Source organism: Zonotrichia leucophrys, chromosome Z, assembly GCF_028769735.1.
Source record: "Zonotrichia leucophrys gambelii isolate GWCS_2022_RI chromosome Z, RI_Zleu_2.0, whole genome shotgun sequence".
In the NCBI taxonomy this organism is placed as follows: domain Eukaryota; kingdom Metazoa; phylum Chordata; class Aves; order Passeriformes; family Passerellidae; genus Zonotrichia; species Zonotrichia leucophrys.
Window position 1 is genome coordinate 64,220,987 of NC_088200.1, and position 26,827 is coordinate 64,247,813.

The 26,827-nt window shown below is 41.5% G+C and overlaps 1 protein-coding gene across 1 annotated transcript in view; it reads right to left on the reverse strand.

Annotated features, from left to right (window-relative positions):
- LSM5 (LSM5 homolog, U6 small nuclear RNA and mRNA degradation associated) overlaps positions 1-26,827 on the reverse strand; it is a 65,862-nt gene that overhangs the window by 15,006 nt on the left and 24,029 nt on the right. The window lies entirely within an intron of this gene.

Consider the following 26,827-nt stretch of genomic DNA (forward strand, 5'->3'; position numbering starts at 1 on the left):
TGAAATGTACTTGGATTTTATATAATTTTAGGAGTGAGATTGCTGGTTAAAACTAATCACCTTGCTGATTGGAGAGGAGGAATTTCTTCAGAGCTCTAGAGTAATGGGTCCCCTCACTGCACTGTGATGGAGCCAAGCCTGAGTTTTTCCACTGAAGTTGGGCTGTTTTTGGTCTGATGGGAAGTACCTGTGTCTTGCAGTCTGAAGACACACTGGAAGTACTGGGCCTGGGAGTAGTGGGAATTAGGGAGGAGGGCTGCTTCTCTTGGGAAATGTTTCACTGAATGAGAATGTGCTGTTCAGCCTGCAGATGTTTCTCTGAGTTAGGGCTTCATCTGTTACATTATGACGGAGGTCCTGGCAGAGATCTCATGTCCTGGCTCTCTTTAGGTGCAAATTTCCTAGGCCACACTAAGGATATGATGATTTCAACTCCACTTCTTGTCAGACTGTGATTTTTCTTACTGCTAGTGTGCAGGAGATTGCATTCCTTGTCCCAAATCAGCTATAAAACCTGTGACCCAAGATAAGCTAGAGAGAATTAATCTTCAAAGTCTGCTGTTATATATCTACATTTTGCTACAGGTAGCTGTGAATGTTTTTAGTGGCTTTGGCTGTTGGGAAGGTAATTTTGAAATACATACCAAGCATGTCTCATGTTGTCAAATAAACCTTCAAGCATGTTCTATAGACCTGAAAATTACTCTGGAAAGCAACTGTGACCTGCTAAATGGAAACTACAGCTCTTGACTCTGCCTTGAAAATGGACTCATTGAGAAACAGGACAGAATGCCAGTGTCTGTGTGTGCAGGCTCTCCAGGACTCCCCTGGTTTTTCTTCACCCCCAGGTTCTGAGATAAGCGCTTGTGTGAACACAGAACTGCTGTTTTCAACAGCAGTATGGGAAATATGAGAACTGCTTTCCCATATTTCTGCTTTTTAAGTAACACTGCATCATCATCTACGTGTGCCAACCAGCAACACACCATAAAGTTAAAGGAGAACCTTACTCTGCACATGGATCAGACCTCTGGGTTGCAAGAGAGTTTCTCATATCAAGCCATTTCAAATGTACTGGGAACAACTTCAGAGGAATCCTCTGTTTGGGCTGTCTCAAAATGGTGTACAATTAGGCCTGATCCTCACCCTCACTTTGATAAAGTGCCATGCAGATCCAGCTGTCAAATTGTGATGGTAGTTAATAATCAAATGCATATTTCTAGATATTTATAGCAGCCATGGAGAAGAAAATGTGAATATGTTGTCTAAATGAGACAAAGATTAGTGTACTGTCAGGCTTTCTACCATTTATCCCAAAATGCATTTAATCTTAAACAAAATAATCCCCATTATAAATCAATACATACCTCATCAGAACAAAATAAGCAATTGCACTAATGACTTGCATTTAATTGAAATAAGTGGGTGAAAGAAATTAACAGTGCGCTGAAGAAATATTGGATTACCTAATGTCATTAATCTTTTTTTTTAGAAAAGGAGCTTTGGAAAACAACTCTGGAGGGGAAAAAATTTACAGTGTTAGGTTTACTCACTGTTCATACCAATATAAAATGTCAGGTTCATTGGCCATTATCATTAAGTAAGACAGGCTCAGAACTCCTGGCAGAAGTGATACATAGAGGGGTTAGATGGAAAGCTTTCTTTCTGCCTGTGGGAAGAGCAGAGATCATGACACATTCACAAAAAGGCAGCTGCCAAGCAAACTGAGTTTAACTCTGCACTGTGGGCTATCCTCAGCCTCAGCAGTGGGATTGCTCACATTGCATCTAGTTAAGGTTTTACTTTTGCCTCTGTGGGAAATGGTAGTTAAAGTGCTATTGACGGTACAATACAGATGTCTGTCTGAGGCACAGGACCCTTGTGTTTTACTTCTGGGGAGTAGGAAATCCATTTTTAAGCTGAACACTAGTGGGGAATTCTGCTGCAAGTGCATTTTAAAATATTTTCGCACCAGTGGTCTGAAAAGTTACTAGTAAAGGAGTTAGAGGGACAATGTCAGGCAAGGAATTGCATTTTAAATGTTTTTTTGTTAAGTTTTTCTTTATACCACAGTAGATAATCCACCATAAAACAAATACTGATATGGCTGACAATTTAACTATTATTTTTGAAAAGCTTTTTCTCTAAATCAGCTCACAAAAATTGCTCATTTTCACTTCCTCTCAGTGGCACAGGCTATACAAGCTTTGTGAGCAGGAGGGTTTTGAGTTTTCTGTCGGATAATATCAACTGAAATTGAGAAAGACATAATCCTTCAGCAGATGTGCTTCTCTGTTAATGGCCTGCTTTACATCCCAAGCTCATGCATTGGCCTTGCAGTTCTGGAGTTTTTACATCCATGTGGACATGTGCAACGTGTTGATTAACAGGAATAGCTCGTTCTGGCACTCTCCATGTTGATGCAGCTACTGTATGCCTGAAGTCTTAGCAAGGTTAAAGTGGTGGATAATTAGAACATTGAAATTAAAATGTATATGCTTACAGTTGGACTCGATGACCTTAAAACCCTTTTGCAAACTAAATGATTCTATGGTTCTGAGAATCTATATTCCAGAAACTGGAACAGGGTTTGGTGCTGCATTCCCAGCCCAATCTCACTCCTTTACCTCACTTCCCACCCATTTGCATAAGGCAGAGGGGTTGGACTGCACAAGATGTTTGTGGCCATCCTGCTATGGATGCCATGAAAATTGAAGTAATTTCCCTACTACCGATCCATAACCACAGAGGTATTGCCTGTCACTCATCACTCTAAGCACCAGGGCAGACATTTACTCTAAGTTTCAGGGAATGCTGACCCATCTAGCAATAGTTGTACTGGATGTGTATCTAATATTAGGAGAAGGAGTAAGAGCCACCAAGGAGAACACCAGAGAGCCTTCGTGGATGGAGCAGATCCAGTGTGTGCAACCTGATTTCAAGCAAGCTAACTCGGTAAATGAGGTTGAAAAGCAGGGAAGGCAGGGTTGTCTACGCAGGTTGCCACCCATGCACCCCCCTCTTCAACACTGCCATGCTTACTCCTTAACAGATGTGGTTTGCAGACCCCTTTGAACTGGACAAGGACTCCTTAATCCCAAAGACAGTAAATGGAGACTCTGGCTATGCAACTGGAAGGGGTTTAGAGAAGCATGCAGAGTATACCAGACTTGGGGAAGAAATGAAAGACAGGAAAGTGAATTGTGGCAGGTTAAAGTACTACTCTTCCAAATTTAATACTAACATAAGACAGCGAGTTTCTTGAATTCTTGAATTTATTTCATTTTTTACCCCAAATCCACCTGAATTGCATATGTTAGCATTGTATTGCAAGATGAAAATTTTGGTTTAGATATTAAGAGGCTGTTCTATTCTTTTAAATTATTTGTATGTTGTTCTCATGAGATACCAAGATAAAGAGAATTGCACGTTGACAGGTAGTTGAATATTTTGCTATAAAATCCACCAATGTTTAATTCCATTAATTATTTTAAAAATTAATTTTAAACAGGAATATTTTAAAGCATTTTTCTTCCTGATTTATATTTCTTTTAAATTGTTAAACTAACCATTTGTGGAGGTTTTAAGAATTTGGAATTTGTGTGGTTTTTTTGAATTCATGAGGTTTTAAGAGCCTTCAAAATTAAAAAATAAGATTTTTTAAGCTTTCATTAAAAATTGAAACTTATATAATTACTATTTATAATAAACAATATCAATAACAATTGTATTTTTCCATAAGCATTCATCTTAATTGAAAAGAGTATGATGTTATTCTGAGATTTGGCATTTTTAAAAAAATGTCACAGGCGAGGTTATTACAATACCAGATCAAAGATTCAGAAGCCTAAAATATTGCAGTATGGTCCAAGGAGATGCAACATTACAATATTTAGCTAGTAAGGCAATCTTTGACCGCTGAGAATTTCCTACCTATTATAATACATGTAAGACGAAATTTTTCATCATCGGAGGTATTAAAATATAGGCTCTCAGCAGCACACAGTGAAAAAAATCTCTATCTTTTTACCAAAGTGGATGAAATCTCCTTCTTCATGCAAATTAACATTTTACAAACTCATGGGCTTTTTGCCTTCTATGTATCCAACACCATTTCTTATGCAAAGGTGTAGACAAACTTTGCACAATTACAATTTGGTGAGCTTGCATGCTTGTTAAAAAGACTGCTTACTCAAAGCAGGCGTCTTACTTGGACTGCTGCTTACTTGGAGAGCTCAAAAAAAAATATATCCTAACACAGTCTCATAATTTATGTTTTATAACAGTATTAAATGTATGAAAAAAATCCACTATTTTGATTTGATTACAGTTCTTGATGTTTTCAAATTTAAAAAACCCCAAGGCCTCCCTGTGTTTGCTAATCATGCTCAGAGTGTGCTTTGCCCAGTTTACCAGGCCAGACTGAGTCAGGCATTGATTACACTAAGTAGTTTGCAAATAACACTGTAGTGAAAGGCAGTCAGAATGCAAAGCAACCTTCACAAAAATGATGGTAATGGCTCAATTTAAAGTTGGGAAAAAAGTTGAAAACTACATTTTTTTATCTGTGCCTAACTCAAGAACGTGAAACAGGCTTCTTGGCTTTCATTGTGTCATGCAATTTCTATCACTAATAATGTAAGTATAAGAAGATCTTTAAGTAAAGCTTCTTTCTTTTTTATTAGGCTAAAAAGTTCTTGGAGGATTGCTGTCACTTTTTCTGCCATTTGCCACTTCCAAAATATCAGTAATCACAGCCCTGGCTTTATTTTACTGGAAGACTGATGGAAAAATATACTTGGTATACTTATTCCAAGCACTGGCATTTAAATAAGAAAGGACAGAGGGATGCAAATTTTTCTTTTTTTGGGTGACTATCTGGTGAATAGGGAATGGTTTTTAATATATCCAGAAAACAATTAAGCAGATCAGCTAAAAGTGTCTTTCTCTCTTGAGGCTCTTAGAATCCAACTTCCAGTATTTGTCCCACTCCCCATTCAGCTGAAACTACACCCAAAGAGCCTCTAAAATTCTGCCTTCCACAGCAGAATCAATGCTCAAAATATTTTGCCAGTACAGCTATAGTGGTAAAGACTAGGTTTGTGTACTGATGTAATTTGGGTAGCAAACCCCATCCAGTAAGACAGGATTCTGACACCCAGAGAGCTTAGTGATCCCTCCATACTAACACATGGAGATTGACAGTGTGCTACCATGCCTAAAACTGGTATATTTTTGGGGCTAAGCTCAAACTTTATGCCACAGACAAAACACAAAGCCAATGCTAATGAAGTGGCCTCTTCCTAGAAGAGTTCCATCTAGCTGTAAGTCACTTTTTAGTCAAGAAATTTTAGCAGCTACTCACTTATAAGACATTAGATGCACTTTGGCATACAGCAGACATACAGCTTCAAATAGAATATTAAAAGATATTTAGGGCTATACAGTGCAGAAATATCAAAATCATAAGAAAATTCAGGGGGAACCAAAAGTTTGCATAGTTTAACCCATGTCTGCATACAAAGGTCTAACTAACAACTTTGCCATCACTGAAAATGTGCTAAATTCAGTGCATGCTGCTGTTAAGGTTTTAATGGCATGAAATAGTTACAAGGTCTAGGCTAAATTTTCAACAGACTAAGTCAAGGAACCTACAGGCTTCAACTTCTGTGTATTAATGAGCAAAATTACCAGAAACATTGACAGACCCTCCAGTGAGTTTTTGAGTCATGGTTATGTGGTACTTTGACACCTCCCTGCAGAACTGGCCTGTATAGCAAGGCTAAAGTGGAGAAAAGTGGGAAAAGTTTCCTGCACCCTCCTACACACAAGAAGGCCCATATAGAAACGGCTGCAAATAGAAAGGGTGTAAGCAGAAATGAATGGCAGGGTACCAATTTGGGCAGCAATGTTCAGGCACTGTAAAGCTGCTCCAGATCTCTGTGTTCTGCTCTGTGCATTAGAGAAGGTGCAAAGAGGGAATATGCATGCCTTTTCACACACATATATATGCTTCTTCTTCTCCAGAAATGTTAGGTAGTGCATGTAGTTCTGCAATATTTAATTCTGAGGAAAAATTATCAATTAAAAGACAAACTGTCGGTGATTGACCACCTCCTATGTGAGACTGGGAAACAAGAGATCTCAAGCTTTTGGAAGATTTAGGTATTGACTACATTGCTAGGCCAGCAAAGAGTACAAGACCCTCAATCTTCAGCAAAGTTAGCTAGTCCAATACAACCTAGAGAATTTTTTCCACAACAATTGTGTATCTGCTTTTAACACACTTTCAGGCTCTGAAAAATACTGGATGAATAGTAACCATATGAAAATGAAAATAAGTGCCATGAGCAGCCAAAAAGAGAAAAAAGTGTGCAAGACGCAGATTCACTGGGTGTTCTGGCACAGTCATTGTATAACAAAATCAGCCTTGGCTGTCTCATCAATATCCCACTGCAAATTAAAAGCTTGTTTTGCTGTATTTACTGAAGAATTCTCCTCTCACTCTACTACGTGCAAGGCATTTGTACACAGTATACTTTTTTCTGAGGAAGTTCTCATTCATCAGCAATAAACCTCTGTGCAAATACTTTTTCCCTCTGGAAAGCAGGGCTAGAATTGTAGCTGTTTCCTTTTTTTCCAAGACACACAGTCAAAAATATGCTGGAAATTCAATGCTGTGTCAGATGACTTTTAAGGTTTTTCCAGCTCTTTCCATTTCCATGCAATAATACATTAAATAATTTCTTTCAAGATAAGATCAAATGTGGTTTAGAAGCTAAAATTTTGTGTTTAAATTAACCCTGACCTCCTTTTGTTTTTGTCTTCAGTCTGCCAAATTCTTCTGATTGTCATATGTTTAAAGGTCCATTTACCATCAGCATAAGGTGACATAACCCTGAATTTGTTCTGCTTTCGTCTTCTCTCTTAAAGGAGACAAGAGAATATACTGACAAGATATGTGTGCAATATAAGACAAGGAGGGGAAAGCTTGTTATCTGTGTAAGACAATTAAGAACAATTCTCTTCAACAGATTGAAAGCCCTTATGTCATCTGAGGGTGCCAATGCTGTGTAGCATATTTTTCCCATAACTTTTAAAAAATGAGTATATTTTCCTTTTCCATAAGTCTAAAAAAGTTTATTATTGCTTTTCAAGGGTTTTTACTTCTTTTTTTTTCTTTCCTCAAACCCTGCTAAGCAGGAAATATCTAAGGTTTTGTGGAAAATTTACTACAAGTTTCAGATGTATTTGTCAATGAGATATTGCGTCTTATTGAAGAAAGTGACAATTACAATATTTAACAATCTTCTTTTGCCTCATATACTCTTGTTACACTGAAAGTAAATAGAGAGCAGCATCAAAAAAACCTAAAGTAAGCAGTTAAAAATTGTAATTTAAACCCTTTATTCTTCATTGCTTAACTCTTGCCCTCATGCTTTCAACTAATTGCCACTTAAATGAAGAAAGAACACAAACCCAGATCCTTCCTCACTCCTTTCTTATAGCTATGATAGCAAAAGAATGGAAGGTACAGTTTGACATGTAATTTTAAAGGTCAATCCCACACCAGGTATCCTGGACAAAAGAGACCAAATGAGACACATCCCAAAGGAAGTGTCGAGTTTGTATCCAGCAGATAGCTGATACCTAATGCAATGAGAGGCAGATACTTGAAATCAAAACTTTCAGTTTTAAGAGAAAATCTTCATGTTATCAAGCTTTCTGCTAAAGAGTTGTGTGTGTTCATGATAGCAGAAGTGGCCAAGTTTTCTACATAATGTAGAAATGTTTTGTTGGATTTAAATAGGGTATTCAGATCTTTCAGCTAAAAAATGAAAATGGAAAATTGTATTGGGATAAAACCAGATGGTTTTAGACCTAGAGTGCATAAACTTTGAGGCCAAAAGTAATAATTTTGCATGTCACCTTTCTTACTTGTGGGGCAGCTATTGAGGCTCTAGAGCCTGATAGATACTAAATTAAATTCAGGGGTAACGGAGAGAAAAGTAACTGACCTTCATTTCTGCTACTACAGATAGTTCAGTGACTGCTGTGAAAATAATAGCACCTGATAGGTGCAATAGTTGTGCTAGGTATGGTGCTGTTAAATCACATGTGGCATTCAGAAAAGCAAATGTTTCTGAAGTAGCCTCTCTGTCCCTTGTTAACCATATGCCAAGCCAGAGGCTCATTTACATAAGAATCAGAAATACAACATTTAAAAAAATAATCAGAAATATACTTGAGAGTGTAGAATAATGGGGTATTAAAAGCTAATAGACAAAACCCTTATGTGGCAGAACTGGTCAAAACCAGCATTGATGCTGCAATAAGTTATTAAAATTAATTTGTCATATTAAAGGAAATCGTGCAACTCACTTCTTTTTCATGCCATCTTATATCTACTTTAAAATTAAGAGGCCACTTCAAGGACCCAAAGATCTCCAAAGGAAAATATCCCAATCCTGTATCACTGCATGGAAAATGTGAAACTATTGAGAGGAAAAACCTCAAAAATTTATCCCAGTCTTCAGATACATTCTGTCTTTAATTTACCCTGGCTACAAAAACATACCACCTGGGGACTGCAGAGGGAAAATTCCACAATTCATCTTCCCTCTCCCTTCTATTCATTTCTGTCCTCTGTCTCTGATGAGAGGAAGGCTGAGCCTTCATCTTGGTCAGGAAGAAAAAGTGGTTTTGTCAAATTAAGGTAGACTCAACATTCCCTTCATGTTCTGCCACAGCTCAACAGCAGGGCAGCTCCTACACAAACTGAGGCTAGCCTCCATTCTCAATGTGCATCCTAGAAAGGGTTTGAGCTTTTAAGTTTTAAAAACTTTTAATTTTTTTTTTCAGGTGGACAGCACTTTATCAACATAAGAATACATTCTTCACCACTTGCATGTTTTACCATCAAAAGTACATCAAATATGCCTGTATACAAAGTCAAAGTTATTTCTTACAGATAATTTTGTTGTATTATTCAAAGTTACATTTACCTTATTAAATGGTGAAGGGAAAAGAAAAAAGACAAAAGATAAAAAGGAGAAAAGGGAGTAAAGAGAGAGGATCAAAGCTGGGCTAATATTCCTTGGAACACCAGTTAAGTAATAAAATTGTTCTTCTGGCCTCCTTTACAATATAAGCACTTAAATCTAGGTGTTTTCTCTTGGGACAAGAAATCTTTCTGACCTGTTCTAGGTGGGAGATCTTGAAGCAGGACTGGAAGCCCTGGTATAGAAAAAAATTCAGTAAAGACTCTTTGTAAAAGCAGATAAGGACAACACCCTTCAGAATACTTAAATTTGTGGAAAGGTGGGCACACCTTTTAACACCCTGATGAGGAGAATAGAAAGACTATGCAGATGCAAAATGGGAACTGGAGACCTTGTGGCAGCTTAAAGGCAAAGTGCTTCAGAGCTGTGCCTCAGGTCAAAAAACAAAAGTGCATCTACTAACTCTTTCAACCCATGAAAGAATGAAGGCTGCATTCATCGTCAAAAGCAGAGCACTCTGAGAGAACCACACACACATCCAGCTCCCAGCTCACTCACCCTGGCCCAGGAGCAAAGCACAAGTCCAAGCTCTGGAAAGAAATTACCATATGCTATTTCTCTTAGAATATCACCCCTTGTGTCTGACTTAGCACAGCTTTTTGGTCTCTTTCTCTACTTGATGATACTTGGGAAGCTCAAAAGTAATTTTGCAGAAGAAATTGAGTTCTTTGAGATACATTGCTGCCATGTCCTCTGTATGGCAAGGCAGAAAGTCCATGAAATGAGGTAGAACTGAAGCAGTAATCATCCAGAAAAGGGAGGACTGAGTGAAAACAGAGAAACCATAATTTACCGAGTTAATTTTTCCCAAAATACTTTCCATATGCTTATACTTAAGTAGAGATTTATAGCATTGTGTGCAGTCTATTATTTAAGTGCTAATCCTGAAAACAAGTAACATAATTTCCTTGAAACTACTCCTGCCCTTTATTGGCCTATTTCTGTTCTTTCCCAGCCACTTTTAAGCCACTGAATTCCTCCCTGACCTTGGCTTCCCACTCCAGCTGCCTAGTGATGGGGCAGTAGGAAGGATAGCACAGCTGCAGTAGCTGCAGGGCCACATATCCTGGGAAAGGCTGGACAGCGATGCTGGGGGGCTGCAGCCCTGCTCAGGGTGCTGCATGTTGGTACACACAGGGCTGACTCAGGAGTGAGGCTTAGCTGGAGCAAAGAACTGAGAAGCAAACATTACTGTATCCCATCTCTCAAAGCAATGATTGCTATCTCAGCTGAGTGCTCACACCAAGTTCTCCTCTTACCTCATCTCACAAAAACTGTACCAAGTTTGTTTGGCGTGTGGGGCTTTTACATGGAAAATCTCCTTACTTTTGGGGGAAAAGAAATTCTTACACCAGTATGCAAAACCCCTCAGAGATCTGCTGTGCAGCAAGGAGCTGACACTGTTAATCCTACTGGAACACATGTGGTATATCAAATTTTTAGGGGTGATGTTGGTGTTTGGTGTGAAAACTAGCATTGATGGGTGAAAATAGAGCATGCTACACCAGTGATGAAAAAAGTGACTGGAGACACCAGGGTAACCTACTCCTCACACACAAAGTTGGCTCCTGCTAGTCCAATGCCTTTGTCCCATGCCCTCTCTCACTTTGGATCACAGTTTCATGGCATTTCCCCTTCATGAATTTAAGCAGGTTTAATTAGTCTCAGACAACACTCAAGCAGCTTTCAGGATCTTGGAACCTTGCAAAAGTCAGCTCCCCAGAATACTGGCAAATAGATCCATTGAAACTTCCCCTGATTACAATCACAGTAACTAAGACATAGAGTGGGTCTTCCAGAGGCCAAAAAGGAGACAGAGCATTTGTAAGATCTCCTCATAGCACTTTCTAAAAAGGCTGCAAAACAAGAAGCACCTGAAGCATAGGTCAGGTTCAAGAACAGTGCTGTGCTTCATCATTCTGCTGTTGACCACAGTTCTATGGACAAACAGCAGGCATATAAGAAGTATGGGATATGCCCCTGAGGACTTGACTTCTAAATCAGAAGCTACCAAGACTATGGCTCTCCACAAGCCTGAATATTTCTGTTGTGAATGTTAAGAAACGATTACTCATTCAGCTTTGCAAACCTCGTGGTCACAGTGACACCCAGTGGAAATGATTTCCATAGCCGGATTGTATATGCTGTGCTACAGGCCTTTCTCTCTTCCATGTCCTGCTCTGCCTCACGTTTCCAGAGGCTGTCACAGCAGGCAGCAGCAGCAGGAGGCCCCTCATCCCTCAAGGTAAATGTTTCTTTCCAAGTTCACAAGTTGCAAATGCTGCACATCTCCCATCTGTGTCAGAAAAGACTTTGTGAAGTGAATTTCCCAGGCTTCTTCTTTTATTTGGATTCTTCTTTTTGATTTCAACTTTCTCTCTGAAGGCTGTGAGGACTGAACGTGAAGAGATGCCTCAATGCTGCTCCGGGCAGAAAGGGAGTGCTTTCTTTGAAACTGTAACAAATTCCTGCCCCAGGCGTAACTCGTGGGTACCTACACCAGGCTCAAGCTCTTCAGCTCCGCAAATGAAAATGCAGCAGAAGCAGCGAGGGACAAGATACTGCACTGTGTGTGCACTGTGAATGCATGACTGCATGCACAAATAGTACCAGTGCAGTATCCTCAAGGAAGGGCTTTCAAGTGCTTCAGTACATGTGTCTATTCCATGTATCAGCCCTAAACTATGCAGCATATAAGCTTTCACATTTTGCAAGGATTTGTGTCCTGCCCGTCTTTAGCCCTGTAAGCTGTGCTTTGTGTGTGCTTTCATCAGCCTCCTGATGCGCATATCACCTGCTGCCTCCCCTAGTTAAGAAAGAGAGAGTAAACGTCAGAATTTACCAGCCTGTGACTGGGGAGACAGGAGCTGATGTGGAAAAAAGGAAACCAGAGCTTCAGGAGGGGTTTGTCACTCACCTCTTTCATCCTTCAGGAATAAACTGTGAGGGCTGGGAGGGACAGCCACCAACACTGTATCTGAAGCTGGAGGAAGTATCAACCCACCTGTGGACTCTGCCCCCAATCTTGGACTGTCTTTGATTCTCCTGCTCCTTCCTTTTGTCTCTGGGCACTCCAAAATGATTTTTTGAGCAAGATACTGCATTTCTTGCGGGGTCTAAAATCATCCAATGGGTTTTTCCATCTCCATGAACTTGTTTTTCCTGCTCACCTCCCTCTGTGCAATACAGGAGTTTCAGCAGAGATGGAACTTGAGAGCAGTCCCTGTGCAGTCCCACCACTTGAGGTGTGGTGGGAACATCCCATCACAATAGAGGTGACATTCAAAATCCAACACTGAATTCTCTGGGCCCAATGTCTGTAGAGCATCATAAGAGGCTTGCTTGCCCTCTGCAGCAGGGAATCCAGTAGCCTGTGCTGCTCAACAGAGGCGTTGATCTGTCTGGGACGGGAGCTCAGAGCATCCTCCTGCGCTGCTAAGGCACTGTGGCTGGCAGTGCAGTCAAGTAGTGACCTTCCCAGTAAGCCTGATGCAAGCACCTCATTAGCACTCTGAACTGCAACTAATAGACTGTAATGGTTTCTTCCAGGTCCTGTAGTGTTTGCAATTTGTTATTTTAATTTGTGGATTATCACTGAGGTATAGCCTTCTAACTAGTGTCACTGCCATCTGAGAGAAAAACAAAATCCAGGATATTTTTATAATAATTACAGATAAAAAAGTTTGAATAAGATTGAACAGAAACCAGACCCACTGTTAACGAGTCCCACTATCAGAGTGGTCATGTATGGTATTCAAGCTTTCATGCATTTACTTGTGAAGTCACTACATCCTTGAACCAAAAAGAAACTATACTAAAATATTAATGTGACTGAGAACTTAAAGCAATGCCAAATACAGCTTTTCAAAATATAAAGCCTGCAAGAAATTTCACAATGAACTACAGTATTAAGAATGATGCTGATTAACAATAATTAATATCTATAGTCAATTTACAGAAAATTATTATTTAATCCTCATAATAACAGTCATTAGGCCAGTGATTAACATTACTTCTTTACAGTCCACATATTCAACATTCTTTTTACAGTAATTCCCTACAGAGAAATAGCAAGGCTTTTTCTCCTTCTGATTAAACATTGCAAAACTCGTAAAATCACCTTTCTCATCCAGACGACTTGAGACAAACAGATTTTGGCCAGCTACACAGAGAGCCAGAATAACTCCAGCCAGACAGTCTTCCTTGACTAGCAGAAGTTGAGGTGATGGACTGTCTCAAATCCTCTGACATTGACACCCACTGCCTCCAGAAAGATGCCTTCAGTGGTCTGCCCATGTCCCCTTCCTAACCTTTTCCAAGATATTCCAGCAGAAAGACACTCCCTTACTGAGTCCTGTCCATGTGGGGAGGACATGCAGGACAAAAAAGGGGTGCACATATCTTTTGGGCTGGAGCACTGCGCATCAGTTGACCATACTGTGCTTTCAGTAACTACCTTTTTTTATATAGTGCTTTGTAATTTTTTTTCCATTTTTGAATGTCTGCCAGCATAACAGATAGAAGGTTATACAGAAAGGTTAAAGATTCTAAATGTAAACAATTGCAGAACACAGCAAATAAGACAACCCTTCTAAAGGTATTCAAATCTTGACTTTCCAGCTTCTCAGAGTTCATGGAAGGACACCAATGCCATGGCATAACATGCTCAGTCAAAGCCTCTGGTGCTCTGTGTATCCTTCTGCTGAGTCGTGATGAACTCTGTTCTTACTTTTTCTTTGCCCTTTTCAAAGTGCTTCAAAAAAATCAATTTTCAAGCTACTATGCCACACATAAAAAACACACAGTTTGCTTTCAAACACAGTTTGAGGGATGACAGCCAGAAAGCTCATAAATGAAAACTGTGATATAGAAACAGATATGCATATACACGTGTTTAAACATATATTGTTTACATATATATTCATGATCATGATCACAAAAGGACACATATATGTATATTTGTTTGTTTCTGTTCATTTAAATAATAACCGATACCTTATAATCTGTAATTCATTTACAGAAATTTTCCATGGTAGCTCTGTTTGTCTGTTTTGATAATGATTTGTTCTACAGGCATATCAAACAATCTCTGGCTGTTTCCCACACATTTAAAGTATGATATGAACGGATGACATACCTCTTGTGGTTTTGTGCTGCTAGAAGTGCTGGGCTGCTCTTTGGAAAGGTTGGAGGGGTGATACAGGGGACTGCCCAAGGATTTTATAATGCTTTGACTCTTTGGTGTGGACAGTAATTACATCATCAATGAAATCTTCTGAGTGCATCAATGAAGCTTAGAAGCAAGGACAACTTTTTGTGTCATTTCCAAATAAAATTGACTCCATCTGAGTCTCTGAACTGCTTTCCAGTTGAACACTCAGGAAAACCTTATATTGCAATATCAATGCTTAGGCACAGACTTGCCTCAGGAAAAGAAGCAGCAGGAAGGTCTCTTTGAAGTCACCAAGTTGTGGCTTGCAAGGAGGTTTAGCAGTAACATACAGTCCAGACAAGAAGGAGTTGGCAGCACTGGGAAGTACAGTGAGATGGATGGATGGATGGATGGATGGACGGATGGATGGCTCCTCCTGCTCTGCTGCAATTCTCTCTCCTCCTTGCCATCCAGTGTTGTGTCCATTTGCTCTCTTCACCCCACACCGCACTGCCTGTGCCTACCATCTCTGCCTCTGAAAGGATCTGTGGGGAGGCCCCAGCAATAAAACTGCTACGGGAGCTGTGCAGAATGCTCCTTATTGCTCTGTTGGTTGCATCCTTGCAAAAAACGCCTGTTGTGATGCCACTGGAGCAGGCTGTGGGAAGTGGAGGAGCAGAAGCAGAGCAAGCAGAGGGCACAGCACAGCATGTGTCTGGAGGGGAGGCGAGTGAATAGCCCCTAAATATTGAGTAAGTGCAGTGATTGGGATTGTATGAAGGAAAGCAAAGCAGAGCAAACGTGCTAGAGCTGTGAGATTTCTCTGAAAAGCTGAACGTCCAGCTGCCTTTACCAGTCCTTGACCGTCAGCACCTGTGACAACCAGGAAAAGAACTGAAGGCCAAAGACTGCCCTTTGTCACTTCGATCTGCTTCACATAAGGCCCATGGTTTCCAGAAATTCAGACCAGCTTGAGATAAAGGGTGTAGAAAAGATTCTTTCAACTGGATGTAGAACTGAGGGAAGGCATTTTATTATCCCTTCTCTGGCAGGAAAGGGGAAACAAAGGATCAATCATTGCTTCATAAGCATCAGCATGGAAGCAGATGCTAGACCTCTGCAAACTGCCCCATGTGTCTACCCCCCATGTGTCTTATTCATGGCAAAAGGGAGAACTTCAGGACTCCACAAGTAATCTGGGACCTTTATAATTTAAGTCTGAACATCTGAAGGACCTGGGATTAGACAAGTCACATGTCTAAAGGCAAAGACCAAAGGAAAAGTAGGGGTTCACAGTCCACATGGGCACACAGATTCACGATTTCTGACGTGGTTCATTAGTAGACTCCATGCTGTGCCTCGTTTCCCTAGACAGGAAATATATTTAAAGTCCAAAATCAGACACCCCGCATCCTTGGCTATGTGGACTGTCAGTGCTTCTTTCTTTCTCACCATTTTACAGTGCAGACTGCATTGCTGAAAATTGTAGTCTTTACCCAGCCACATATATTTAGAATATAACCCAAGATGTGGCAGGGGCTGAGGAAACATTCATCTGTTTTAGCACATGAGAAGGACTGTGAGGCACAAGCACATCCCTCTTCCTACATAATTTTCTGTGGATTTAGTGCTCTAAAACCTCCCTGAGTCGGCAGTTGCCCATCAGCAGACAGAAGGCTGCATCCAGTGGTTAAGAGCAAAGACCATAGATCAGCATCTTTGGTGAGGCCAAGGGAATTATTTTTTTCTCTGTAAGACAGATGACAGTGTCAAATGCCTGCTTTGCTTAAAGGTGATTTCTTTGGTAATAGTCTGGAGGCTAAACATGCAGACCTTCCTGAAGGAGCCTGTGGCTCATTGCACATACTGTAGTGCTCAGGAGAAAAAGATATGAATTCTGGTGGAGAGAGGCAACACAGAAGCATAGCATTTATGCTTTGGAAGGGCTCACAAAAGAATCATGGAGGGTAGATGTCTATTTTCGTGCTGCCAGGCAGAGTCAGCCAAACAAACAGGAAGATTCCTGACCTGAGTGCTCATGTCTAACACGATCTTAAAAGCCCGCATTATATGGGCATCCTTCTGTTCTGGATTGAAATCTATGTCCACCTAATGACAGACAAAGTATGGACATGGGCAGAGGGAAAAAGTAATGGCAAAATCTTGGAGTGAAAAATCTGGCATTTTCCATCTATTTTGGGAGGCTGCATTCTGAGATGGCGCCAAGGATTTATAGACACAGACCTTGTGTCTATAAACTGACATTTTTTCCACTGACATTATCAGACCTTTAAGAACATAGTTTCTAGAAGTTACCATAGAACCAAAACATTTTAGATTGAAATTGATTTTGACAGTACTGAATACATCAATGATAGGCATTAACACAACTTAGAGACTGTCGTAGTTTGAGACATTGATAGGAAGTAGGTTTTTATTTTTTTGGGATATGCTGTGGCCACCAATAGGTGTTCAGATTTTAATATTGGCTACCTGGTGTAGCCACTGAGGTTTGGACACCCCTCTGAGAACACACAGGGGTTAAAAACCAGAGCTGCGCCCCTGGGAAGCTCTCTTGGGGCTTCGAGGGAAAGAGGTTGGATCTCCCTCCCCCGTTCAGCTGCTGCTGCTGGGCCGGGGAGGGGCAGCCCTGCAGTAGGCCCGGGGCTGGACAGAGATGGGAGGTGAGGAGGCCCTTGAGGATGGAAGGGTGGGGGAGCACCAAGAGACATCGGGCAGCCACCCCCCACCTCCATGAGAGAGAGAGAGCCGGCGACAGAATGTGATAGCGGCCGGCCCAGGAGGAGAAAGGGGGAGTGCGGCAAGAAGGTGCCCGGCAGGGCAGCGTGGCAGTTCTGGAGCTCTGGGACCGACAGAGACTGAAATTTTTAACCCTTTTCTTGCATGATAGAAACCTTGCAAATGCTGATCCTCCTAGAACTGAATGAGAAGAGACATAACAGATGAGATAAGAGGGGATGGGCCACGAGGGAGGTGCAGAAGACTCCTGAGTGGGGGGAGAGATGGTGGAGTGGCCTTTTGGCTGGACTTTTCTTGTGTGGCCATAGATGGAACCTTTTTTTTTTCCTGTGACATAGAGACTGCATTTAGGGGGAGGCAGTGCCTCAGAACCAGGAGGGTTCAGTGTGGGTACCCCTCGGCCCCAGTGAGTGTAAAAAATTTGGGGGGGACAGATGTCCCAAAGCAGAGACTGTGCCTTTTCGGAGTGAGACAAGGCATCCTTGAAAGACAGCCCTAGAAGCAGCTCTGGTCCATGCTCAGTGGTGAGAGCACTGGGCATGGAAGGGAAGATGTCACAAGCGGCAAAAGGACTTTCCATGCAGTGCTGAGTGACATGGAAGCACACGAGGTTACAACGGTGTTTCCAGGGGAAGCCTATGGTGCGAGAAGGACTCCTCTCCTCTTCATGGACTGAGGATTGAGTATTCTAAAGGATGGTGCCGGACTAAGAGTTGGTGATGTGGGGGAATGTATTGCATTGGGAAATTTGGGGGGGGGAGGAGTTAAATGCTTTTGTAAGGTTTTCATTCTCCTTGGATTTTTTTTCTTTTCTTGTAGTTTAATTAATAAAGTTTTCTTTATTTCTAAGTAGGAGCCTGCTTTGCTTAATCCTGATCACATCTCACAGCAGACACCAGGGAGAGAGTATTCTCATAGGGGCACTGGCATTGTGCCAGTGTCAAACCATGACAGAGACATAATGTGCTTGTGATGGGGTCAGGATCACAAAAACTGGTCCTTTGCTACTTTCCACAGAATTTTCCAGACTCTTCTGGCTCTGTCAGGCAGCTCCTCTGCACTGAACATGGCAGAAGTACGCTCAAAAACCTTCCAGCCTAATGCATGTACAAACTAAATTCTGACTGTAATTTCAGTAATACAAAGTACATTCCATGCGTAAGTAACCACTCACATACAATACATCTTGGTGAAATTCTGTAGTCTTCCCACATTTTAATTCTCAGGTGAAGTTTTCCTTAACAGTTCTCTACCTCCACAATAGATATAGCTCAGGAGAGTCACCCTCCTATATCCTGTAGCATGGCACAAATCATACACACACATAGTTCCTCCTTCCACTTTTCCATCTGCAAAGTATTTGTGTCTGCATGACGTTCATCTGAAGACCTTTCTCAGCTACATTCATATTTAGCAAGTTACATGCTTATGGCATGCACATGACTTGTGATGTGCATGTCCTTGCCTTAAAATGCATATCAGCTGTTCCAGGTGCCGCAGTTCCTGGGCTCCTAATGCTGCCTCTTTGCATAATCCCAGAATAGAACATGCGATCTCAAAACCCAAATGGAACATATAATCTATGACTGTGATCAGCGAAGCATGTATGCACAGGCTTGGATTTAAAAGTAAACACGTGCTTCAGAGTTTTATTTAATAATGTAGATGAATTAAAACGAAATTAAAATATGTTTTTCTGGAATGTCTGGTAGAAAAACTTTAGGCCATTTCAAATAGGAAATTTGTTGCAATACATTTTCTTAAGAAATGTGTTCACCAGAAGGAAAGGGGCAAGTTTCCCCTACCAGAATTGCCAAAATAAAATTTAAGTAAATTCTGCAGAACCAGTATAGTTGATGCAGAAATCAATACTGACAAAAAATGGGGGGCCATTTTTATAGACAGATTTTTGAAAAAAGAGGCTGGGTACAGACCTTTGCTCATGGTGCAGTAATGCCCTTTTAATTTACTGCATAGTCTATTTAAGTACTATCTCTTCTTCTTTTCATTTGAAAAGAGATCATTCAGTGAGAGGCTCATACATTTTCATTCTCTGGCCTTGCCAAAGTGAGCTGCTGAGCTGCTCATCCACCAGCCCTGACCTTCAAACTCTCCCATGAGGATGTTTGCTATAGCTCCTTGCCTCACCACAACTCCTTGTTGATCCCAACTAGTACATGGTTGAACTTTGAAGCTCTTACCGGAATCACAAAAACTGGAAGTCACAGGCTTATCTCTTTCTGAAGCATGCTTTTAATTTCACCTCATACTAAGCTCTTGTGTCCCACACTGGTTATCAGACACCCTTAACACATGTATGCAGAAAAGAGACTTGAATGAATTAAAGTTCTTCTAATGTCAGCAACCATGATTTGCACCACGCAAAGACAAATGCCAAGACTGTTACTTTGCTTCCGTCCATCGACTGAGTTAATGAAAGACTGGAGGAGAAGGACAAACCACTTGGCCTTCCTTGTTTCATGCAGTCTCGTCCTGCGGCCACAGGAGCTGACGGGTGTCGGCTAGCCGCTCCCAGAGCGACCTCTGGAGACCACGAATCCCGGCACTCACAGGTTCTCTGCGAGAACCCCCGAGATGCGGCTCAGGCTGCGATGTGGTGACGCAGACGAGAGCAGGACTGCAAAGCACTGAGGTGAAGGAAGGAAGGATCAGATACATATATGGATAACAAGCCACTTTACTGACCCAGGCGGGGCCACTGACGGCGTCAGACAATAACTGCTGGGGAGGCACTGATAAAGGGGATGGGCGTGATGGGAGGAGACACGAGGGAACCAATGAGCGAAGCCCAGGGGAGGAGCGAGGGACACAACTGAACCAATAAGAATGGCACAGGGGAGGGAAAAGGCTCAGGAGACAAATCATTTCTTAAGTAAGGGATGATTGACATAGAAAATTCTCGAAATAAAGTGGAGGTGGTTACAATGATGGAGAGGTAACTGACAGGAGGAACAAACCATTATGAGGGAGAACATGGGGGGAACCAAGGCCAAACCATAATCGTAGCTTATAAAAAATAACCAACTTTACAATAAAACACGTATAAAACACACAATGCTTCAGTTTCACTGCTTGTTCGGCAAGCTATGCTATGGGGAGTCAGGCTGCTGACAGAGTCAGCATCTGTTTGGGTGCAGCCCTGGAGCTGGAATGCCGCTGCCTATGCCTCTCATTAAGTTCTAAATGTCTCCTACATCTGCTCTGCCTTGCATTGCCCCTAGCTCTTCAGAGGCTTTTAAATTGTCGCCGAACTTCCTTCTTCTTTCATCTCCATTATTGGCTTCTGACAGTAAGAATATCTGTAGCAAAAAAAATGAAATTGATTAGGCTAGAATTTTCTGTATTGGTGCTTAAATTCTGCTTATAATTTTGCAGTAAATTCTCTTTCCCAGGCCAATTCCCTGCATTATCTATCACTGAATCAATATAAAACATATCTTGTTTTGAGTTCTCTTTTATAGCTTTCAGAACTCCTAAGAGGAGTTGTTAAGTTGCTGCAATCATTCATTAACCTCTTGCTGACTTACTCTCTTCTGCATAAGTAGATTTACTTCCCCAAGTCTTTTCACTGATGTGTCTTTCAAATCTCTCTTCTTTAAGCTCTTCGTTGATCTGTAGCCCATTTTCTGACATCCTACCACAACTGGCTGTAAGAACTGGATACAGCTTTTTAATGGAGAATCGCCAATATGTGAATAGAGAATATGCAATCTCTCCCCTCTTGATTCTTCAGGCTACTGCCCAAACTTGTCAAAATCAGACAACACCCTGTGACCTCAATATTGCCCACACTTAGCTGATCAAATCTCAAACTACATCACACTGTTAAATAAAGTTTCTGCAGTGTGAGTAACCCTTGTTCCTTACATCAGATGTATAGTCTAAGAACTGTTACAGTATGAGCCACAGAAAGTCTCACATCCAGTCAGAGGTGACTACCTCACCTGCTCTGGAGAGTTTCTCTCCCTAGGACAAATTTCTGCTAATTTCAACACTTTACTGCTTAGCAGTAGAAGAAAAAGGTCCTTTATACATTCCTCTTTCTTTTAGTTGTTATTTTGTCCTATAGCTCTCTGTCATATTTTTTTTTCTGAAAGTTGAAGACCTTTTAGAGCAAAGAATTGCCCTGGGAATATTGGCTCAGGACTTGGGTCCATACTGAAAGGCAGTTGCTTACTTCCCTAAGCAACTAGATGCAACAGCCAAAGGATGGCTAGGTGTCCTCAGAGGTGTAGCAACAGTTGTGCTGAATATTCAACAGGCACACAAGTTTACCCTGGGACAAAAATGACTGTGCTAGTGTCTGCAGTACTGGAAGTAAAGGGTGGCCACTGGCTTTCACCACAGAGGTTTCTGAAATACCAGGCCATCATGGTAGAGCAAGATGATGTAGAGATAGTGGTGACTAATATTGTCAACCCAGCTTCTTTTCTCAGTGGAATCAAGGAGAAGCAGTACACCATGACTGCCTAGAGATACCTGCGCGAGGGTGTAAGCGGCCCTAGATCCGGCTAGCACGAGGGGTGAGAAGGCCAACGCCCCTGCGCATAGGAAGCCAGCTCCCTTCGGCGTCTTGGCCTCAGGCTGGGCTGGAGGAAGAGCTCGGAGTTGCGCACGCGAGACGAATAAGGAGGTGACCACTTGCTGGGGGTGAACAGTCGGTTTATTGGGTGATCCGGAGGCACCAACAAGGACAGGCACCAACCAGCAAAATAGCACCGAACAGGAGGAGCGACAAGGTTTTATAGGGAAGGGGAGGAGAGAGGAGGGGAGCCCAGCTATCCAATGGGGAAACTCAAAGGGAGGTACTGAACGTAACTGACATACACCAGAAACCAACGAATACAAAGTAAAGGAGGGGCCCCGGGACCACAGCCAATCACAACCCCCAGAGAGGAGAAGGTTCTCGAAACCTGGGAGGAGTGGGGGATGATTGACTGTGCCCAGGGAGGAGAAAAACATCTACTTATAAGGTGGGATGAGGGAGGAGCGGTCCTTCAAACTGTAACATTTGCAACTAAAAATAGTATGGTAACTAGGCAACTTAACTGACAAGGAGGCAGTGGCGGGAAAAACTGGGGAGAGAGGAACCATTTACAAAGAACAAAGGAGGGTACAGTGCATAAAATGGGGGAGCAAACTGAGAAACTTAAAACACACTACAACAGATACCATTGAAGCTACTTACTCCAGCCGCCCAGACTTAAAGGACACTCCTTTGGACGATGCAGAGACCAGGTTCACTGACAGAAGCAGCTACATTGCCAGTGGAAAGCAACATGCAAAGTACACAGTGACTACCTGCAGAGAGGTCATAGAGTCTGGACCCTTACCAACAGGTACCTCTGCACAGAATGCTGAGATAAATGCATTGACCCATGCCTTAGAAACAGCAAAAGGCATTCAGAGTTGTGCATGCACATGGAGCCATCTAGAAGGAGAGAGGACTGCTGACCTCACAAGGGAAGAAGAGACAATCTGGCTGCTGGAACCAGTTCAGCTACCTGAAAAAGCATATTAAGGCACACCAGAGAGTGAGCTTAAAATTGGAGGAAGGAAATGAGCTGGCGGATGGAGAGGCAAAGAAAGCAGCAAAGGGTGAGGTACAGATTTTCCTCAAAGGTAAGCCATAATACAATAACACTAATCAAAAGAGACGTCCAACTACAAGGGGTGGGCTACCATTGATAGAGAGCTAGTAATCCCTTCCCATTTTCGTGGTTACTAGTGAAGGAAGAGCACTAGAAAACACACTAGGGCCTAACTACTTAAAAGCTTTTTATAGAGTGTGGCTCCTTTCTCAAAATGATGAAGGCTGCCAGTGATACAAAGTGCATTGAAATGAAGTGTTGACTTTGAAGTAGTAATTTTCACAGGCTTTCTAGGACACACATCTGATTGAAAGGACTGTTGTATCATTGTCAGGAATCTATATGCCACTATCACTCAGGTAAGCCGACAATGTGGTCCTTGCCTCCAGACTAACCCTAAAATATCCCCTGGCCGAAACTCGGTCAGACTGGGAGAGGCCATGGGCCTGTACAGCAGTGGCAAATTAACTTTTCAGAACTCCCAAGGAAAGGGGGGTATCAGTATTTACTGGAATTAATAGATACCTTTTCAGGGTGGCCAGAAACATTCCCCACCAGAACTGTCAGAGCTCAAGAGGTGACCAGATTATTTTTACAAGAAATAATACCACGCTTCAGAGTTCCAGCCACGATGTCCTCAGAAAAAGAATCATATTTCATTTCCAAAGCAGTGCAACAGATTAATGGCCACCTGGGCATAGATTAAGAACTTCACACTTCATACTGCCCCAATCAAGTAGCCAGGCAGAGAAAATGAATCATTTGATTAAGCAGCAGATTGTAAGACTGGGGCAAGAAGTTAATCTACCCTAGCCCAAGCTCTTCCACTAGCACTATTGCAAGTTTGAACTAAACCTTGAGCTAAAGGAATGCTGAATCCTATTGGAATGCCTTATAGAAGACCATATAGAATACAAAGGGAATGTCCAGAATGTCCTCCTACAGGGTGGCTTTAAGCAAACAGTTCAGAGAACTGGAGAAACATGTGGCTGGAACTCAGAGCAGAGAGTTAGATAGCCTGGGGTTGATGTATATGTTAAGTCTCTTGCAGAGAAGACTTCGGAACCACAGTGGGAGAGACCACTGCAAGTACTTCTCACCACCTTCACTGCAATCAAAATCAAGGAGCAGAATGCCTGGATCCATCACTCTCGGGTGAAGAAGGCCCACAAGCCCCTTCAGGAGTGACACCAGGAGACAATGAACTGAGACTAAAACTTACTTGGGCAAAATGAGTATATTGCTGTCTGGAGTAGTTCATACTTTAGTTTACAGAATTGTTTCGTATGTAATTATGACTGAAGTTTTAGAACTAGAGAGTACCTCTACCCAAAGCAATGCTGAATGGCCTTGGTCCCTGGCATTTAATCAGTATACTGGATCCATGGGAAAACCTTCTGAGATAAAAGATTTAAACATATCTACTGTAGTAATCCACGAGAATCAGGTATGTGAGGAGCAAGAATGGCAGGAACAGGAACTGTGGACACTTCAAGGAATCAGAGGAGAAGAAATCAAAGTAGAGTGCCAGGTCATCAATAGGATGGCTTATGAGAGACCAGATGTAATTAGTGTCTGAACCTCCCCTGGTGTATATGAACACCAGGAAGTCTGTGATAACCGAAGTGAATAAGACTGTTGGTATAATTTCACCTTGATACAGCCAGTAGAAGTGACCTGCCTTTGAGCTCGAGTTGCTATCAGACTTTCATTTGAATTCAAAGTGGGCACTGCACTTTTTACCACAGCAGGGCCTTATACAACCCATACTAGTTCAGACTCAACCCAAACTTGAACCTAAAGTGTATGAAATAGGCCTCTATGTAGTGAAGAACAGCAGCTATTATTCAATCCAGAATGGTCTCTCAAACGTGTGGAGTTGATAATGCAAATCAACATCTCAAAAATCCAACCAGCCTGCTCCTCCTTCCTAAAAACTTCCTTCGAGGGCTGGACAACATGGTTACAAAGACAGGCATATCTCAGGAGCAGAACAAGAAAGGATGTAACTGGCATATTAGGGACAGGATTAGGAGTTTTAAATGGAATTGATTCAGAAATGCTGATGAATAAACTGGCCACTGCAGCAGGTAGCCTAACAAAATTGAAGCAACCCTTACAGTCATCCCTATTGGCATTAGGAACTAGCCAGTGGCAGATTTCAAAAGTACTGCCAAAGTGGAAAATGGCTGGGGACCAAGACCACAAATTAATAGTAGGAGCACTTAGTACAGTTCAAGATAATGTGTCTTTAGCTTTCAGTTGTATACAAGCACAGTTATGGATGCAGACAACAGCAGCTCTGATCATACAAGAAAGGGGTGAAGGTAATTTTCCAGCTGAAATTCAGAAAATTGTGTGGGATAATGCAATTGATTTTGAAAGGAAGTTTCAATTCTGGTGGACTATGGTGAATTTCACCTATGATCCTGTTTCTAATGTGGCAGCTGCCTTTGTGCTTACCATACATAATCCCACTGTTTATGTTATCCATCCCATCATTGCCCTAGGATTAAACCATGAAAAAACAATACTCTATCCTTCAGAACATAGAGTGTGGGCACGAAAGATGAATGAAAAGTGGCAGACAGTAAACTTAGAATCCTGCATTACTAGAGAACAGATGGGATTCGTTTGTGAAAGCAATACTATTGATGCTCAGGATGTGTGTTTGGACACTGAACAGAGTATCTGTCACTTTGAAATTCATCCAGTCACTGACCAGAAAACTGTGCTCGTATATACTGGAAAAGGGTGTGTATGATTGAGAACTGCTTGTGCTGCTGTACAAATTGATAGCAATGATGTTATTCTGTCTAGTAGAAATCATTCTAATTTCTGCATTTGTAATTTTGTTAAGATTATCGGGTGTGATTTTTCGTATTTGGTACCAGTGACATCTCACCAGCTGATCAAAGCCAATTACACAATGCATCACAGACTATCACCTACCCTTATTGGGATGAACCTTACATTAGTAAAATAATTAATTAAGCACCAAGGCCTATTGGAAATCTTGAAGGAAATCCAAGAAAGTGGAAAGAAAACATTAATTGCTGTCCAACATGATACAAAAGAGATAACCAGAGTTCTACAAAGAATAAAACAAAATATGGATCATCACTGGTGGGATGTGATCTTTGGGTGGTCACTGACAGCAAATGGAATCTTTAATAAGTTTTGCCACCCCATTGTAGTTTTGCTAATATTAGTTGGGATAAGCTAAGGATTATCTATTATATTGTTATTTTGGAACTGGAGAGTACTACAATGAATAGCTGTACTAACCTCTTTGTCAAACGTACAGTGGTGAAGCATTAAAAGACACTTATTGTTGTAAGGGTTTGCATTAAGGAGAAGAATTTACTTATTTCCTAGGAAAGGGGGGAATAAGACAGAGTAGAGATCAATTCTGAATTAGGTAAAGTGTCTAGGGGAGGTGAAAAGTCTGTGAGGCCAAACCTGAAAGAAAAAGTGCAGGGCAGAGACAGCGAAGAGACAGAGAAAAGAAAACAGAAATGACCACAAGGTCGATTTGCCCCCATTTGCCCCTCACCAAGGAATTCCTTTAATAAAGAGAAACAGGTGATAAATGTCACGAGAAATGAATATGTATGAACCTATTGTGAAACTGTAGGCAAATGCATTTGGATGGGGGATAAAATGAGACCTGAGATCTCCAGCGGTATGCACGCCTTTTGAGGAGGATTTCATCTCCTTGAGTCCTACGCGTGTCGTAATAAATGCATCCCGAAGTTTACAATTTTATAAATTTGTGAGGTCTCTTCTTTTCTCCGCAAAACAGCAGTTATAGAAACAGCAGAAATTACATTTGCTCTGCTCTTAGCCAGAGCCAGGATGGGAATCAAAGTCTAGATCAGAAGAAGATCACATGAGCCTCAGCTTTTGCAAAAAAGGAAAAGCACAAAGTACAGTAAATTTCCGTCGCATTGACAGGGTTTTTCACAGATCTATAGACAAGTGATGAAGCATAAAAGATGAGAGCAAAGGAAAATCAACAGATCTGCTGAAACTGAGTGAAGAGGAAGGAGACTTGCAATGAACTGAAAAGCTGCACAGAAAGCTTCTCTACTTTGTGCAGTTGCTTCAAGTCTTACTTGGGAAAATCTAGCAGCACTTCCAACTTATGTTTATTAATTCTAGAATAAAGGCAATCAAAACTGTGTAGTGGTGCTGACGTTAAGTAAAGCGTAGGAAGCCATTAGAGTAAGAAAAAATTG